Source organism: Gorilla gorilla, chromosome 2 (assembly GCF_029281585.2).
Source record: "Gorilla gorilla gorilla isolate KB3781 chromosome 2, NHGRI_mGorGor1-v2.1_pri, whole genome shotgun sequence".
Classification (NCBI taxonomy): Eukaryota; Metazoa; Chordata; class Mammalia; order Primates; family Hominidae; genus Gorilla; species Gorilla gorilla.
The window spans coordinates 205,956,580-205,973,596 of NC_086017.1; positions in this window are offsets into that span (position 1 = coordinate 205,956,580).

A 17,017-nucleotide genomic window follows, 5' to 3' on the forward strand; every position below is an offset into this window, starting at 1 on the left:
TCATTTATAGGTTACCTGATGCTTTTGCCTCATGACACTTAAGATTCTTTCCTTTGCCTTGACTTTAGATAATCTGATGACTACGTGCCTAGATGATGACATTTCATGATGAATTTCAGGGTGTTTTTTGAGCTTCTTGTATTTGGATGTCTATATCTCTAGCAAGACCAGGGAACTTTCATTTGATTACTCCCTCAAATAAGTTTTCCAAACTTTTAGATTTCTCTTCTTTCTCAGAATACCAATTATTCTTATGTTTGGTCATTTAACATAATCTTAAGTTTCTTGGAGGCTTTGTTCATTATTTTACTTCTTTTCCTTGTCTTTGTCAGATTGGGTTAATTACAAAGCCTTGTCTTTGAGCTCTGAAGTTCTTTCTTCTACTCATGCAAGTCTACTGTTGAAACTTTCTAGTGTATTTTGCATTTCTCTAAGTGTGTCTTTCATTTCCAGAGGTTGTAATTGTCTTTTCTTTATGATATCTATTTCTTTGGAGACTTTTTCATCAATATTCTGTATTTTTAAAAAATTTATTTACGTTGGTTTTCGTCTTTCTCTGGTTCCTCCTTGAATAGCTTAATAATCAACCTTCTGAATTCTTTATCTGGCAATTCAGAGATTTCTTCTTGGTTTGGATCCATTGCTGGAGAGCTAAGATGATCTTCTGGAGGTGTTATAGAATCCTGTTTTGTCATATTACCAGAATTACTTTTTTGGTCTCTTCTTATTCATTTGGGTAGACTGTTTCAGTGGAAAGATCTGAAACTCAAGTTCTGCTGTTCAGATTCTTCTGTCCCACAGTGTGATTCCTTGATGTGGTGCTCTCCCCCTTTCCCTAGAAATGGGGCTTCCTAAAAGCCAGATTGCAGTGATCGTTATTGCCCTTCTGGGTCAAGCTACCCAACAGGGCTACTGGGCTCCAGGCTGGTGCTGGTGAATGTCGGCAAAGAGTCCTGTGATGTGATCCATCTTCAGGTCTCCCAGCTGTGCATACCAGCATCTACTCTGGTGGAGGTGGCAGAGGAGTGAGGTGGACTCTGGGAGTACTTGGTTGTAGTTTTGTTTAGTGCACTGGTTTTCTTGAATGTGGTTATGCTTGCAGTGAAGTTGTCACATTGACAGACTCAGGACCTCCGGTTGGCTAGGGTGTTGCAGGCAGTGGAATTAGCTATTGTTATCTCCGTCTTTGGAGGAGGGTGGTTCTGTTATGAGTTGCTGTAATGTCTTGAGTTGGCTGGCCTCCAGCCAGGAGATGGCACTTTCAAGAGATCATCGGGTGCTGTAGTAGAAGGGGGATTTAGGCTAGCCCTACATTGGCCAGGATAAGTACTTGGATCTCTTAGGCAGTGGGAGGGGCCATAGAGCTCCCAAGAGTTTATGTCTTTTGTCTTCAGTTACCAGGGCAGGTAGAGAAAAATCATCAGATGGGGGCAGGGTTAGGTAAGTCTGAGCTCAGACTGTCCTTGAGCAGGGCTTGCTGCAGCCAGGGGTTGGGAGTGGTTCTCAGGCCAATGGAGTTATGTTCCCAGGGGGATTATGGCTGCCTCTGCTGCATCATACAGGTCAGCAGTGAAGCAAGGGAAAGCTGGCAGTGACAGGCCTTACCCAGTTCCCATGCAGCCAGCAAGGCCAGCCTCACTCCTGCCATGCCCCACCAACAACACCAGGTTTATATCCAAGCAGCCGGAGAGCAGGGCTGAGATCTTGTCCCAGGCTATAAGCCTCCTTGCTGAGTAAGGAAGCACGACTGTCAGAACTTGTCCCACCCTGCCTGCCCACACTGTCAGCTGTGGCTTCTGTGCTGTCATCTGCACTTCCCATTCACACTCCACCCCAGATTCTGCTCAGGAAAATTCGTGCTCACTCAAAATTATTTCAAAGTTCAGTTAGAAGCATTCTTTACCCCATGGCCTATCTCCAATTCCACTGGCTACCTTCTCCAAGGACCCCAGTGTGATAAAGCCAGTAATGGCTTCCTTGGGCTGCAGCTGTGGACTGACTGGGAGTGCCTATAGGGCTCTTCCTGCTGCTTCTTCTACTTCTATATTTTGTTTGACTCCCTAGATCTGTTTCAGCTCTAGGTAAGGTTAAATCCTTCTCCTGTGATCTGGATTTTCAGGTTCTCCAGTGGGGATGTGTGTCCAGAGGCAGACCTTTCCCCACGCACACTTTGGGAGCTCACAGGTTTTCACCTGTCTTGCCTAGTTTACAGCAGCAAGCCACTTCTTTCAAAGGGTCTGTGAATTCTTCCGGTTTTCCTGGTATGTTCCTATGGTGGTTCTTGGAGAAAATTTTCACAATGTGAGTCTCCACATGCTGTTCTGTCCTTCCAAGTTGGAGCTCACATGATTTATTCTCATAGTGATTGCCTGACCTAATCCCCTACAGTGCAGTTGAATAGCAAGGCTTGATGACAGCAGACAAGAGCTTTGGTAGCCAAGCCCCCTTCTGGAGATTTTGTAGTTATTTTTATTTCTCCAGAAAAATTAAAACAAGTTATTTTCTGGTATTCAACTGAGCCCCATTTTGTGCTCTCAGAGGACATGGAAGAATCACTTCAGATCCCTGCCTGGGGCTGGTGAACTTATGGAATGTTGCTATTTATCATCCATTCATTCATTCAACAGAAAAGTGGGGAGCACCTTGTATAGGCCAAGCAGATGGTTGAAGACAAGGATGGATAAGACATAGTCCCTGCCCTCAAAAATGCTTACAGTCTAATACCTTGAAGTCTAGTGTAGGTGCTTATACACTAGACTTCAAGGTGTTAGACTGTAAACATTTTTGAGCGCAGGGACTCTGTCTTATAGAGTAGGTGCTTATACTCTAGACTTCAAGGTGTTTCCCCATGCTATCTCTTGCCCCTAAGCTTTTCCTCATGTTTCCCCTCTCCCTGTAGTGCTTTTCTCCTAATCCTTTCCCATTTTTCATATTTGGACTGGTTTTCTCGAAATCATTGTTTAAGACTCAACTAAGGGATCACATTCTCCAGGAATCCCCTCCTGACTTTCCTTCCACCTTCCAGGGTAGATTAGGGACCACTCCTCAGGGCTTCCATCCCTTCTTCTAGTGGAAGACTCCACCCACCTGGCCTCAAGAATAGGCATATGATACAAATTAGAAGAATCAAAGCATCCAGTCTCCCTCACCCTGTGATTAGTACAAAGATGGGTGTGTGGTCCAAGCAAGCCAATCAGGGTTCTTCCTTATAATTTTTCTAACTGAAGTTGGTAGAGAAGAATTCTTTTTTTAAATCTCCCCCTAAAATTGAGTTGCCAGCAGCCCATGCTTCCTAATAAGTGGAGTAATTTAGTCTAAAATCAGAAAATCAACATAAAAAAGAAGCAGAAATAAGAGATGGATATAGAGACAGAGAATTGCTATTGCAATGTGCTGTTGCAGCACAAAACAAGAAGGCTGTTTTTGTGTAAAACATTTTTAAAGATAATATAGTAGACATGTTTGAAGACATTCTCAGCAAATAAATAATGAATTTGATAAGTTTTCTCTCAGCAATCAAAAAAATCAATGAAGTTAATCACCTGAAATCAGAGTTAAATATCCCAGAAAAAAAAATCTAAACTATTTTTAACATTATCTGAGCTAGCAACTTTTGTCAATTATAAAATGGTTTAGATTCTTGCAAACACACATACAACAATTTTAGATGAAGTGATTGTTAAAACAAATAGAAACTCTTACTTAAGTTATGGAAATTTTATCAGAAAATTATGAATACATAAAAGATATTCTACTAATTATGAGACATTTTCAATTAAGCCACCAAACAATTGCTTATAGAATACAAGATGTTTTAATAATATCAAAAACCAACTGATTCAACATTTGTTAAATTCCAAGTACTTTTCTTTAGCTTTGTAAAATCATACACTATAGAAGATACTGCCTGATATGGTTTGGCTCTGTGTCCCCACTCAAATCTCATCTTGTAGCTCCCACAATTCCCACATGTTGTGGGAGGGACCGGGTGGATGATTAAATCACGGGGGTGGGTCTTTCCCATGATGTTCTGATGATAGTGAATGGGTCTCATGAGATCTGATGGTTTTAAAAACAGGAGTGTCCCTGCACAAGCTCTCTTTCTTTGCCTGCTGCCATCCATGTAAGACGTGACTTGCTCGTCCTTGCCTTCCACCATGATTGTGAGGCCTCCTCAGTCACATGGAACTGCAAGTCCATTAAACCCTTTTTCCTGTATAAATTACCCAGTCTTGGGCACGTTTTTATCAACAGCATGAAAACAGACTAATACACTGCTCAATTAATTTTTTGTGTACAATTTGTCTGAAAAGACTCTCAAATTTACAAAGAAATGTCAATTTACGCCCTACAAAACCAAATTCATGGTGTAGGTATCTTTTGTATCTGTCAAATAAGAATTTCAGCTAAGCATGAAAATTTAGTTTCTAGCATGATAGACAGTGCTCCAGCTATGTTAGATTAAAAGTCCAGATTTACTGGAATTCTAAAACGAGAGGCCAATGTTTTCATTTATGAAAATATTTTTCCGTAGCCTTCTAAAGAAGCGTCTATGGGGAGAGTCATACATAGACGTGTTCTAACCATTCAGTACACATGTGCAAATGTGTGAATTATTGCCAGTTTATGGAAAGGACTAAAAATTAAAAGACAGTAAATTGAATGATCTTGTGTTCTTTACCAATGTCTATAGGTTGAATGGTGGAAGAATTTTACAAGGATTTGCTGTGCTAACTCCAATTCAAAAATTTTCTTTAACAAAAAGCAATGCTTGCTAAACATTAAATCATCAAAGACAAAATATAGCATTATCACACTGCATATGAATGAGTTAAATTTGAAAGGAAATGAAAAGCTTACTTGTTACCTAGTTAGTCAGGTATAAAAATTTATGCTAAAATTCATAATTTTTACAATAAATATCAATAATAATGATTGTGTATATTTCTAACATGAAGATTTTAATTGAAAGCAATAGCATAATTTAAATTGACTGCAAAAACTACACGAAAATTTGAAGTATGGGCTGTTGGCATGCTTTGTAGGTAAATTAGTTACTTTTCAATATATGCAATATTTCTTTGAATTCTGTGCTAATAATAAGTTGTTTCAGGAGTTAGAGTCATTTAACTCAGACAGAAGTAATTTTGAAACTAATATGTTTTTGCTTCAAAGTTACATTAATTCTTCAAAAAAAGATGAACCAGTTTTTTGATGTAAATACAAATATTAAAGAAAAGTGAATTTTTGATATTTGATTCCATTACTGATAAATTTGTTTTCTTTTTTCTTTATTAACTCTTATTTTAAGTTGAGAGTTACATGTGCAGGTTTGTTATATAGGTAAACTTGTGTCTGGGGGCTTGTTGTACAGATTATTTTTTCACCCTTGTATTAAGCCTAATACTCATTGTTATTTTTCCTGATCCTCTCCCTCCTCCCACCGTCCACCCTCCAATAGACCCCAGTGTGTGTTGTTCCCCTCTATGTGTCTATGTGTTCTCATTATTTAGCTCTTGCTTATAAGAAAGAACACGTGGTATTTGGTTTTCTGTTCCTGCATTATTTTTCTAAGGATAATGGCCTCCTGCTCCATCCATGTTCCTGCAAAGAACATGATCTTGTTCTTCTTCATGGCTGCATAGTACTCCATGGTGTATATGTACCACGTTTTCTTTATCCAGTCTACAATTAATGAGCGTTTAGGTTGATTCCATGTCTGCTATTGTGAATAGTGCTACAATGAATATATGTGTGCATATGTCTTTATAATAGAACAATTTACACTCTCTTAGGTATATACCCAGTAATGGGATTTTGGGATCTTTTAAGTATATTTGAAACAACTTGAATATGTGAGTCTCTGTAAACTTTATGAAATCTAAATACAGATCAAATATTTCCAGGGAAAATTTAGTGCCTAAATTAAGATGTACTCTAAATATAAAATACACACTGGATATTCATGACTTTGTTTCAAAAAAAGCAAAATATCTCATCATTAATTTTTTATATTGAGTATATACTCGAATAATAATATTTTGGATATATTGAATTAAGTGTGTTGTTAAAATTAATTTCTTCTGTTAATTTTTGTTTTCTTAATGTGGCCATCAGAAAACTTAAACTCACATCTGCATCTCATATTCCCGTTCTATTGGATAGCACTAGAGTATGCATCCTTCATTGGGGCTTGTGTCTGAATAGCTACAATATATATTACCACTTGTACCGTGCCAGAGATTGTGCTAAGAGCTTCACAAACATATTTAACCTCAAAACAACTCAACCTCAAAACCACACACATTTAACCACAAAACAACAATGAGGTAAGTTTACTGATAGGAAAATTGAGGCTCAAAGATGTTAGGTAATTTGCCCAAGGTCACACAGCTAGTAAGTACAACCAGACTTCCAACTCAGAATCCCCAAATCTATGCCTTTAGTCAGAACTGTGGCATCCATTACTCGCCCACTATTGGTGCTTCCATGCAGGAATTCCTTCTCTGCATTTCTCAGGAAATGTATGTTTCCCAAATAGTAAGAAAAATCAATCAAGAAATTGAGAAAATAGAAAAAAAGTATTATAATTCTTTTTTGAGAATCAACGATGAACAATTAACATAGAAATATTCCTGGTCAAAGGCATCTGCTGATGTCATGTCAAAAGCAAGAGCAGGAAACATTGACACACAAAGTTCAAGGCTAAGGTCAAAATTTCCTGGAACAGGGACAGGAGCACACAGAAGAGAAGTGGCTACAATCTCACTGGTCAGTCTTGCTTGTAGCTACTGTCTTGTCATCAATGTGTGTTCCTGGATTTTCTGCTGCAAACAGTGAGTCACTCCTCCAAATACAATAACTATTACTGTGTTTATATTATAGTAAACATTATGCAAATTCTATGAATGGTATTCAGAGAAAGAACAAGTTTTGGAAACAAAGAAAGTCTTTGAATTGACAATTCCCACAGATGATTCTGAGAGGCCCTGTTAACCTTGCGAGGAAATCAGATGTTACATTAGTCAATACTACCCAGTGAGGTTCACTGGTGATTTCCAGCATTTGAATATTTCCAGGAAGCTTTAGTTTTTTACACCTACTACCAAAGTATAAATGCTTTATAAATATTACCAAATACAAATATTTTACAAAGGCTACCAAACTTAATATTTCTTCTTATTTGTTAAATAAAAATTTTTAGATATCCATAGTAATGAAGAAAGAGCATGAAGAATGTTGGAGAATGTTTTTTAAATAACTTATAATTTTGGTAATTCCGGAGAATTCCCAGAAATTCCTATTTTTTATGCCAAAATCCCAAAGATCAATTCTGTCAAGAATTTGGAAATAGTTCCTAGCATCTAGGCCTTTGAGACTGTTCATTGAAGGAAAGAATAAAGGAAGTGACAGGATCCACAGCACTGGGGTATTTCTCGCATGGAAATAGAAGAGAAGGAAAGAGCTAGATAATCTTTGTCTAGATACTATAAGGTGACTAAACCTATGGCTGTGGGTAGAAAGTGTAGTTGTTTCCATGAAAGGCCTCTGTCTTCTAATGATACAAAATTAGGTTCATTCATTGAGAGGAAGGCAGGAAGTGGCTGGCAGACAGGGCTCCTAAGAGACTTACAAAGGTTTGAAATTACCCCGAGGGAGGATGAGAGTTGCCGTGGAATGCCTGGTGGGTCTTGTGGGTACCACTGAGTTCTTAGCTGAAGTCTAAGCACTCACTACAGTAGAGAAAGCAAGCACATGACAGGCTCCCAGTGCCACAGAACCTTATGGATTTTCTGAGTAGGCCTGGGGTACCCGCATCCACACACGAGCACAGCCACACACACGCTCTCATAAACCGCATCTGGAACAGTGTGTGGGTGTCACTAACAAACTGCTATCCAATGTCCACACAGCCCATGGTGTGAGCTATCATGAAAGGGTGAAGTCAGTGTGACCCAGGATGGTCTGCCAGGAAAAAATCCACTGCAAACAGTAGGTGAGGAGAGGAAAACACACTCTAGCAAAAGTGGCATATTGGGCCGGGTGCAGTGGCTCAAGCCTATAATCCCAGCACTTTGGGAGGCTGAGGCAGGTGGATCATGAGGGTCAGGAGTTCGAGACCAGCCTGGCCAACATGGTGAAACCCCGTCTCTACTAAAAATACAAAAATTATCTGGGCATGGTGATGCACGCCTGTAGTCCCAGCTACTCGGGAGGCTGAGGCAGGAGAGTCGCTTGAACTTGGGAGGTGGAGGTTGCAGTGAGCCAAGATCACGCCACTGCACTCCAGCCTGGGTAACAGAAGGAGACTCTGTCTCAAAAAAAAAAAAAAAAAAAGTGGTATCTTGGAGCAACTGGATCTCGTGTCAAGAATGATTGTGTTTGAAACTCCTTGACTCACCCTGCATTTCACCCCTTCCCTACAAAACCATGACTATCAGCTCTGGGAGGAACCCAAATTTGGCTCTTCTTCTCAAAAACTAAGAGTCAGGTGGCCTGGTTTCCAGCCTCAGCTATATCACTAGTTTAGTGAGTGACCCTGGGCTTCTCTGAGGTCCAGCGTGATCTTCTGGTGAGTGGGGCATTGCTCTAGGCATGTTTGTGCTCTGTTAGCTTTCTGCCTCAAGAAACAGAGACTTACATATAGTTCTGCACCTGGAAGGACATTCAGAGTCCAAGGTGCCCTTTGTGGGTTCAGTGTACACCTGCGGCAGCTGCAGGGGCTTGCTGTCCTTAGCTCTAGTGCTCATGTTACTATAGATGGAGCTAGGTTCCTTCTCTCTCTGTGTGTGTGTGTGTGTGTGTGTGTGTGTGCATGTGCGTGCACTTCTCCTTGGATGCCTGCTTGCTTCTGTCTCTCATGGACCATTCAGAGAGAGAGAAATAATCTGATTGGCTTGGAAACATCCATCTTTCTGGTTTGGACTTAACCTTTTTGGCTAAACCATCTCATAGAACAGTTGCCCAGCCTACAGATCAGCTGCCTTCGGGTCAGGTGCCCGCCACAACTCTCTCAGCTATGTCCAGAAGGGATTGGCCATGTGACAGAATGTGGCGACTGTGAGCTCAAGACTCCCCCAGCTGCTCCCTCTTGGGGGCTGTAAGACACCAGGCATCCTGCTCCCCAGAGCTCCCTCCAGCTCTGGCACTTATGGAGGTTAACCTATCCCAACCCCATGCTCCACCTCCTAATAACATTTGATTGTATGCCAGCTGGTGCCGGACTCTGAGCTGGCGGGCGTATGTTACACTGTATACTTCTCTCAGTGGCTCTCCAAGTTAGATGGGCCCGTCTTTACAGAAACAGCAACTAAGGCCCAGTAAGTTAAAGTCACTCAGATAATAAGGGGTGGAACCAGGAGTAGAACATAGGTCTATGTAATGCTAAGACTTATTTTCTTTCTATTGTTACCCTTATGTTTCCTTGCAAAATCTTTATAATCACTTTCTCCCTTAGACCCTGCATCTCAAAGAACAGTAATTTATTCAAGAGAAGAACAACCATGGCAGGAATCTGACAATAATGATCCATATCTACTCCCTTCTCCAAGCAGAAGTGCAAGGGTTCACAGGCCAGCCCTGCCTTCCAGGCCGCTGACAACATCCAGAGCTGGCTACACAGCACGGCCCCCTCCAGGCCTAGCAGAGGCGGCAGAGAGACATCCTGGAAATAAATTAAAACAGACTGATTATCCTCTGGGTGTAGCTTAAACCATATCAGAAAAATTGCCTATAAATAAGATTGGATAGCAGCCCCGACAAACCAGAGCAAGTAATTATATCAACTTGATGGCAATAATTATTTTTCATAAAACTCAGTTACTTCCCACCTCCAATAAATCTACCGTATGATAATTCTGTAATATGTATTCATCGTACATAAAACCAGGAGTCATCACCAAGTGTGCTGTGAATATGCATTGAGTTTCTTACCTTCTCCAAAGACCTTGAACTGTCTGTGGATCCTGCAGCTCATTGACAAACACCCAGGCCTCACAGATGCCAGGATGGCTCTTTGGCTAGGGCCTGGGGGTTGTGCCATGGCCTGGCGTCAACCTTGCAACACTTCTGAGTTTTGCTAAGAAACAGTGTTCATGGTGTTAGGGAGGACACTCTGACAAGATGGTGGTGGGGAGGAAAATGGAGAACATTAGAGGATTTGGATCCATTAAGCACCCTCCTTCCATTTCTCCTGTTTCTCCTCCGGTTCTACGGTCATAGACACACAGCAGTAGTTCCCTCTTTTAAGAGAGCATTGGCTGGGTTCAGAATGCGGTGTACTAGTCCCAGCCTTGCCAGTCAACTTGCTATGGCCTTGGTAACCCTCATCGCTTCTTTGGACATCTGGTTTCTCATCTGTAAAGATACAGATAATGCTACTTTACTTCATTTATTTATTTTCTTTTTTTAAAAAAATATGAGATGGAGTCTTGCTCTGTCACCCAGGCTGGAGTGAGGTGGTATGACCCAGCTCACTGCAGCCTCGAACCCTTGGACTCAGGGAATCCTCCCACCTCAGCCTCTTGAGTAGCTGGGGTTACAGGCCCACATCTCCATGCCTAGCTGCTTTTTTTTTTAATTAAAGACTTTATTTGAAGAAATTTTAGGTTCATAGCTGTATCAGTCTGTGCTCGCATTGCTATAAAGAAATCCCTGAGACTGGGTGCTTTATAAAGAAAAGAGGACTAACTGGCTCATGGTTCGACAGGCTGTACCGGAAGCATAGAGGCTTTTGCCTGGCTTCTGGGGAGGCTCCGGGAAATTTTAGATTGTGGAGAAAGGCGAAGGGGAAGCAGTACCGTCTTGAACGTTTTATACGGCTGGAGCCGGAGCAAGAGAGAGAGGCTGGGAGGTGCTGCACACTTTTAAACAACCAGGTCTCATGAGAACTGTATCATGAGAATAGTACCAGGGGCAGGGTGCTAAACCATTCATGAGAAACCACCCTGATGATCCAGTCACCTCTCACCAGGCCCCATCTCCAACGCTGGGGAATACAATTCAACTTGAGATTTGGGTGGGGACACAGATAAACCATATCAACAGCAAAACAGCAGGAGGCACAGAGATTTCCCATATATCTGCTGCCCCCACACTTATATCGCTCCCCCATTGTCAACATCCTCCACCGAGTGGTATAGTCGTTACGGTCGGTGAACCTACATTGCCACGTCATCACCCAAAGCTCATAGTTTATATTAGGGCTCCCTTTTGGTGTTGTACATTCTATGGGCTTGGACAAGTGTATGATGATATGTAAACACCATACGGTGTTTTCACTTCCCTAAAAATCCTCTGTGTTCCAACTATTTCATCCATCTGTCCATTGTGTGTTGCTATAGCAAAATATCCGAGACTGAGTGATTTATAAAGAACAGGAATTTATTTCTCACAGTCTGCAGGCTGAGACATCCAAGAGCAAGGTACTGGCAGGTTCAGTTGTCTGTGACAGTTGCTCTCTGCTTCCACGATGGCGTCTTGTTGCTGCATCCTATGGAGCGGGGAATGCTGTGTCCTCACATGGCAGGAGGCAGAAGGACAAGAGAGCCAAATGCTGTGAAGCCTCTTCATAAGGGCCTTAATCCAATTCATGAGGGCAGGAGCCCTCATACCTAATTGCTCTTACAGACCTCACTTCTTAATACCATCACACTGGCCATTAAGTTTCAACATCTGAATTTTGAAGGGGACACATTCAAACCATAGTATCATCTCCCCCCAAACTAATTCATTTGGTTCTGTGGATCTTCCTTAAGTACCTCTTCTGTGCCAGGCACTGTGTTTAGTGTCTCCAGCAGTGCTTGAGACTGTCCTCGACTTCCTGATGCTGACAGTCAAGGGGTGAATACAAGCCAACATTGAATTATAGGTGTACTGGTTATGATGATGGAGAAACAGGAGATGCAGCAGGAGCATTGAGCAGGGGATCTAATCCAGCTGGTTGGTGGGGGGATTGGCGAGGAGTAGTGGTAGGGAAGGCTTCCTGGTGGTAGTGACACTTAAGCTGATACCTAAAGGAGAATGTGGAGAGAGTCTCTGGCAGAGGAAAGGTGCCAATGGCTTAGAATAGGGAAGCACCTTAGCCCAGAGCCTGGAATTCCTGGAGGACAGGAATTGTGTCTTGGTCTTCCTCCTGTGTCATGGCTGGACAAGTGTTTGCTCATCTGTAACAAGCTTGTGAAGCAGGCATTGTGATCTAGACCCTATAGATATGAGCCCGACCTAGGCCACAGTCTGCTTTTGGTAGAACAATATCTGCCATCTTCCAAACCAATGCTGTGTCCAGATATAAGGGTCAGATGAGGTCCTAGAGGCAACAAGAGTTTGAGACCTAAGAGCTGCTGAACACATGAGACCTGGTGATTATTTCTGTAGATTCCTTCCTTTTTTCTCTCTCTGAATGGCAACCACTAGGACTGTGGCTCCCAGAACAGCTGCCCAGCTGCCTTGTTTTCTGCTTGGATGTAATTTCTGAGTGAGAACTTTACACTTGTGCTTCTCTTCTCCATCTGTGCCTGAATTGGAAATTCCAAGGAGCAGTCCTCCTCCCCCGCTGGAAGCTGGAAAGGTGCCTTCTCCTTAGTCCCCGGGAAGCCCACCTGCTCCCCTAGGGTCCGATCAGGACTGCAGGGCTCCTCATGTTGGCCCATCAGACCCTCCCAGGAGCTGCCAGGAAACCTGGTACAGATTGCACGGGAGGGTAGAAGCATATATTTCCATATTAATTGGTTATTTAGCATCACTTTAAAAGGTTGACAAGTCTCAGAGACACATCATTTTGACTATAAACAAAAGGAGGCTCTGCTATCTATTTTCGAAATTGAGAGCATTGTCAGCTGTGCCAAGGGACCTCTACTTTGACTTGAATTCTCATTATTTCAGAGAAAGTTCTCCCTGGTCTTTGGTCTTATTCCTAACCAATCCCTTAGCCCTAAAGACCCTCACTATCGCCCTCCCCATCTCCTGGGTCAGGGGAGCAGAGGGAATCAGAGAGAGTCCATGTTTTTCCCATATGACACAGAGTCTGGACAGTCTGTGGCTGTTTTCACCTCAGGCTGCCCAGTTCTCTTTCTCGGCACCACTCAGTGGGTCACAGTGACCATTGCTAATCAAGACAAAAGTCCACACACAGTGTCCCTGAACAGCTCTTCCCACTGCTCCCCATTTAGTTGTCCCCATTATTACAGGATTGTTACAGGGTCAGATATGAAAAAGTAAAGAAAAAATACCACCCGGATGCAGTGGCTCATGCCTGTAACCCCAGCACTTTGGGAGGCCGAGGCAGGTGGATCACGAGGTCAGGAGATCAAGACCAGCCTGGCCAACATGGTGAAACCCCTGTCTCTACTAAAAATACGAAAAAATTAGCCAGGTGTGGTGGCGGGTGCCCATAGTCCCAGCTACTTGGGGAGGCTGAGGCAGGAGAATCACTTGAACCCAGGAGGCAGAGGTTGCAGTGAGCCAAGATCATGCCACTGCACTCCAGCCTGGCGACGGAGCGAGACTCCGTCTCAAAAACAACAACAACAACAACAAACCAAAACAGCAAAGTGATTGAAGGCAGTGGGGGGTTCTATAATTATGATTGGGAATCTAGGTTGGTAGAACCTACTGCAATTGTGTCTGAAGCAAGATAGCCATAGAACTCAGCTTATTTAATAAGAGGCATGCAAGGTGGTCAGGGGAGATATGTGTCCCTTAAAACAGGATCCACTGAAGGATTCAGAATTGGATTTGTGCTCGCTGGATGCGTTCAGAGGACAGAGCACCCAGATTGCTGGGCTGTCCTATTAAAACCTTAGAAAAATCCCATGCTGCTTCTGGGATGGGCCGTGGCTCTTAGCTGGACTTTTCAAGCCACAGTAATTAGAATTAGTTCAAAGTCTAAACTTGAATGAAGTGATAGCAAGGCTATATCACACAGGAAGACATGTGATTATATCCAGGCTCCTTACGCTGAGGACTGAATGGTCAGGGCTGGGTCTTATGCCCACCCATTGGCCAATCACTGGCAAGAAGATGTGGTCTGGGACTAGAGATCGTGCATCCTCCCCAAGTCACATGAAAGGAAGAAGGCGTGGGAAGGAAAGCAGAGGTTCGGAAAGACAGAGGGGAGGAGGGGCGGGCACAGAGAGGACAAGGAAGGATTGTTATCAGACTTAGAATGGGGAGGGAATGGAATTCCCAAACATTCACAGATTCCTTTAACATGCTGTGGAATTAACTTCTTCTTAAACCTGTCTATGTGCCATCTCTCAGGGGAACAAACTCAAAAGCTTTCCTCCTCCGGAGGATGTGGAGAAATAGGAACGCTTTTACACTGTTGGTGGGAGTGTAAATTAGTTAACCATTGTGGAAGACAGTGTGGTGATTCCTCAAGGATCTAGAACCAGAAACACCATTTGACCCAGCCATCCCATTATTGGGTATACACCTAAAGGATTATAAATCATTCTACTATAAAGACACACGCTCACATATATTTATTGCAGCACCATTCGCAATAGCAAAGACTTAGAACCAACCCAAATGCCCATCAATGACAGACTGGATAAAGAAAATGTGGCACATATACACCATGGAATACTATGTAGCCATAAAAAAGGATTAGTTTATGTCCTTTGCAGGGACATGGATGAAGCTGGAAACCATCATTCTCAGCAAACTAACACAAAAACAGAAAACCAAACACCACATGTTCTCACTCATAAGTGGGAGTTGAACAATGAGAACACATGGGCACAGGGAGGGGAACATCACACACCAGGGACTGTCGGAGAGTGGGGGCCTAGGGGAGGGATAGTATTAAGAGAAATACCCAGTGTAGATGATGGGTTGATGGGTGCAGCAAACCACCATGGCACATATATACCTACGTAACAAACCTGCACATTCTGCACATGTATCCCAGAACTTAAAGTATCAAAAAAAACAAAACAAAACAAAACAAAACTTTCCTCCTCCGTAGGTAAAGAAGGCATTCATTGTATTTTTCCACAGTGTCTCCTTTCACAGACATTTCTCAGTCGGCTGTGGTGAGATTTGGTCAAAACCTCAGCTTCTGCGCCTTTCACACACATTTTGTCTCTGTATACTTCAGAGTTCACCTTTTTGTCACTTTCCTGGGTTGTTAATCTACGCTGCCTTCTTAGATCTTCTCCAGCCTCCAGATTCTTCCAGATCTTTCTAAGGATACAGGGAGTCTACTTGCACGAAGAAAGTTCTCCCGGTCTGTGGCTTACCTTGTTGTTTTTTAAATGTGTCTTTCAAAGAGCAAAAGTTTGTAATTTTGAAGAAGTCTACTCATATCGTTTCTCATAAAATGTGCTTTCTTTGTTCTAAGGAATCTTTGCCTACTCCCAAGCTTGTGAATATTTTCCCCTATGCTTTCTTCTAGGCATCTTACATTTTAAATTTGTATATTTAAGTCTATGGTCCACTTGTTAGTTATTTTATATAGTGTGATACGAACACTAATGTCTGCTTTTTTTCCCATAGAGAATCCATGTTATGGAGCAATATTTGTTGAAAAGACTTATTTCCCCCTTTGAATTGCCTCAGCTCCTTTGTAGAGTATCAAACAATCATATATGTGCTGTTTTAGTTCTGATTTCCCTATTTTTCCACCTCCCATTTTCAGAAGAAGAATTTTCTATTCTTACCATGGATTTCTATGTCTGTCTTTTCACCAATTAATCTTAAAATCAGATAGTGTTACGTTCTCCAAATTTTTCTTAGAAAAATGGCTTTTTTCAAAGGTCCTTTACATTTCCAAATAAATTCTTGAATCAGCTCGCCAATTTATATTTTTTAAAAGATCATTAGAATATTGAGACCATGATAAATCTATAAGTCACTTTGAGGAGAATAGCCATCTTAATAATACTCAGTCTGCCAATTCCTGAACATGGTATATCTCTAAATTTATTTAGGTCTTCTTTCATTTCTCTCATCAATTTTTAATTTTTGGTGTGTAAAGCTTGAACATATTTTGTCAGATAAATACCTTAGAGATTTATGTTTTTGGGAGGCACTCTGGTAAATGGAATTGTTTTAAAATTTCATTTCCCAATTGTCTGCTGATACCATATATAAGAATATAATTTTTTTGTATATTAACTTTCTATTTTGCAACTTTGCTAAATCCACTTGTTAGTTCTTAGAGTTGTTCTGTAGATCCTCTAAAGTTTTCTACGTGAACAACTGTATCGTCCGAAATAGGGACAGTTTTGTGTCTTCCTCTCTAATTTTTATGCCTTTTATTTGTTTTTCTTGCCTTAGTATAGTAATTAAAACCTCCAGAACAATGTTGAAAAAAGGCAATGAAAATGGGAATCCTTGTCTTGTTCTCTATTTCAGGGGAAAACAATTCAGTCTTCATCATAAGTATGATGTTGGCTTTAATTTTTCACAAATGCCCTTTATCAGTTTGAGGAAGATCTGTACTATTTCTAGTTTCTGAGACATTTTTGTTTTTTAATCATGAATGGGTATTGATTTTTGTCAAATGTCTTTTCTGTGTCTATTAAAATGATCCCATGATTTTTCTCCTTTACTCTGTTAATATGTTTAATTACACTGATTTGTTTTCAAGTGTTAAACTAAACTTGCCTTTCTGGGATAAAATTACTTGGTCATTATGTACATCATTTACTGTTGGATTCCATTTGCTATTACTATATTAAGGACTTTTGGATCATATTCTTGATGGGATGGGTTTCTTATTTTTTGTAATGTCAGTGTCAGATTTTGGTATTAGATATATGCTAGATTTATACAAATGGGCTGGACCGTGATCCCTCCTCGTCTATATTCTGAAAAGTTTGTGTAAGACTGTTGCTATTTCTACCTTGAATATTGGGTAGAACTCCACAGGGAACCATCTAGGCCAAAGTTTTCTTTGGGAAAGATTTTCATTAATACATTTCATTGCTAATGGAAATAGAATTACTAGATTTTCTACTTCTTCTTGAGTTAATTTGGGTACTTTTTTTTTTTTCAAGAAATTTGTCCAGTT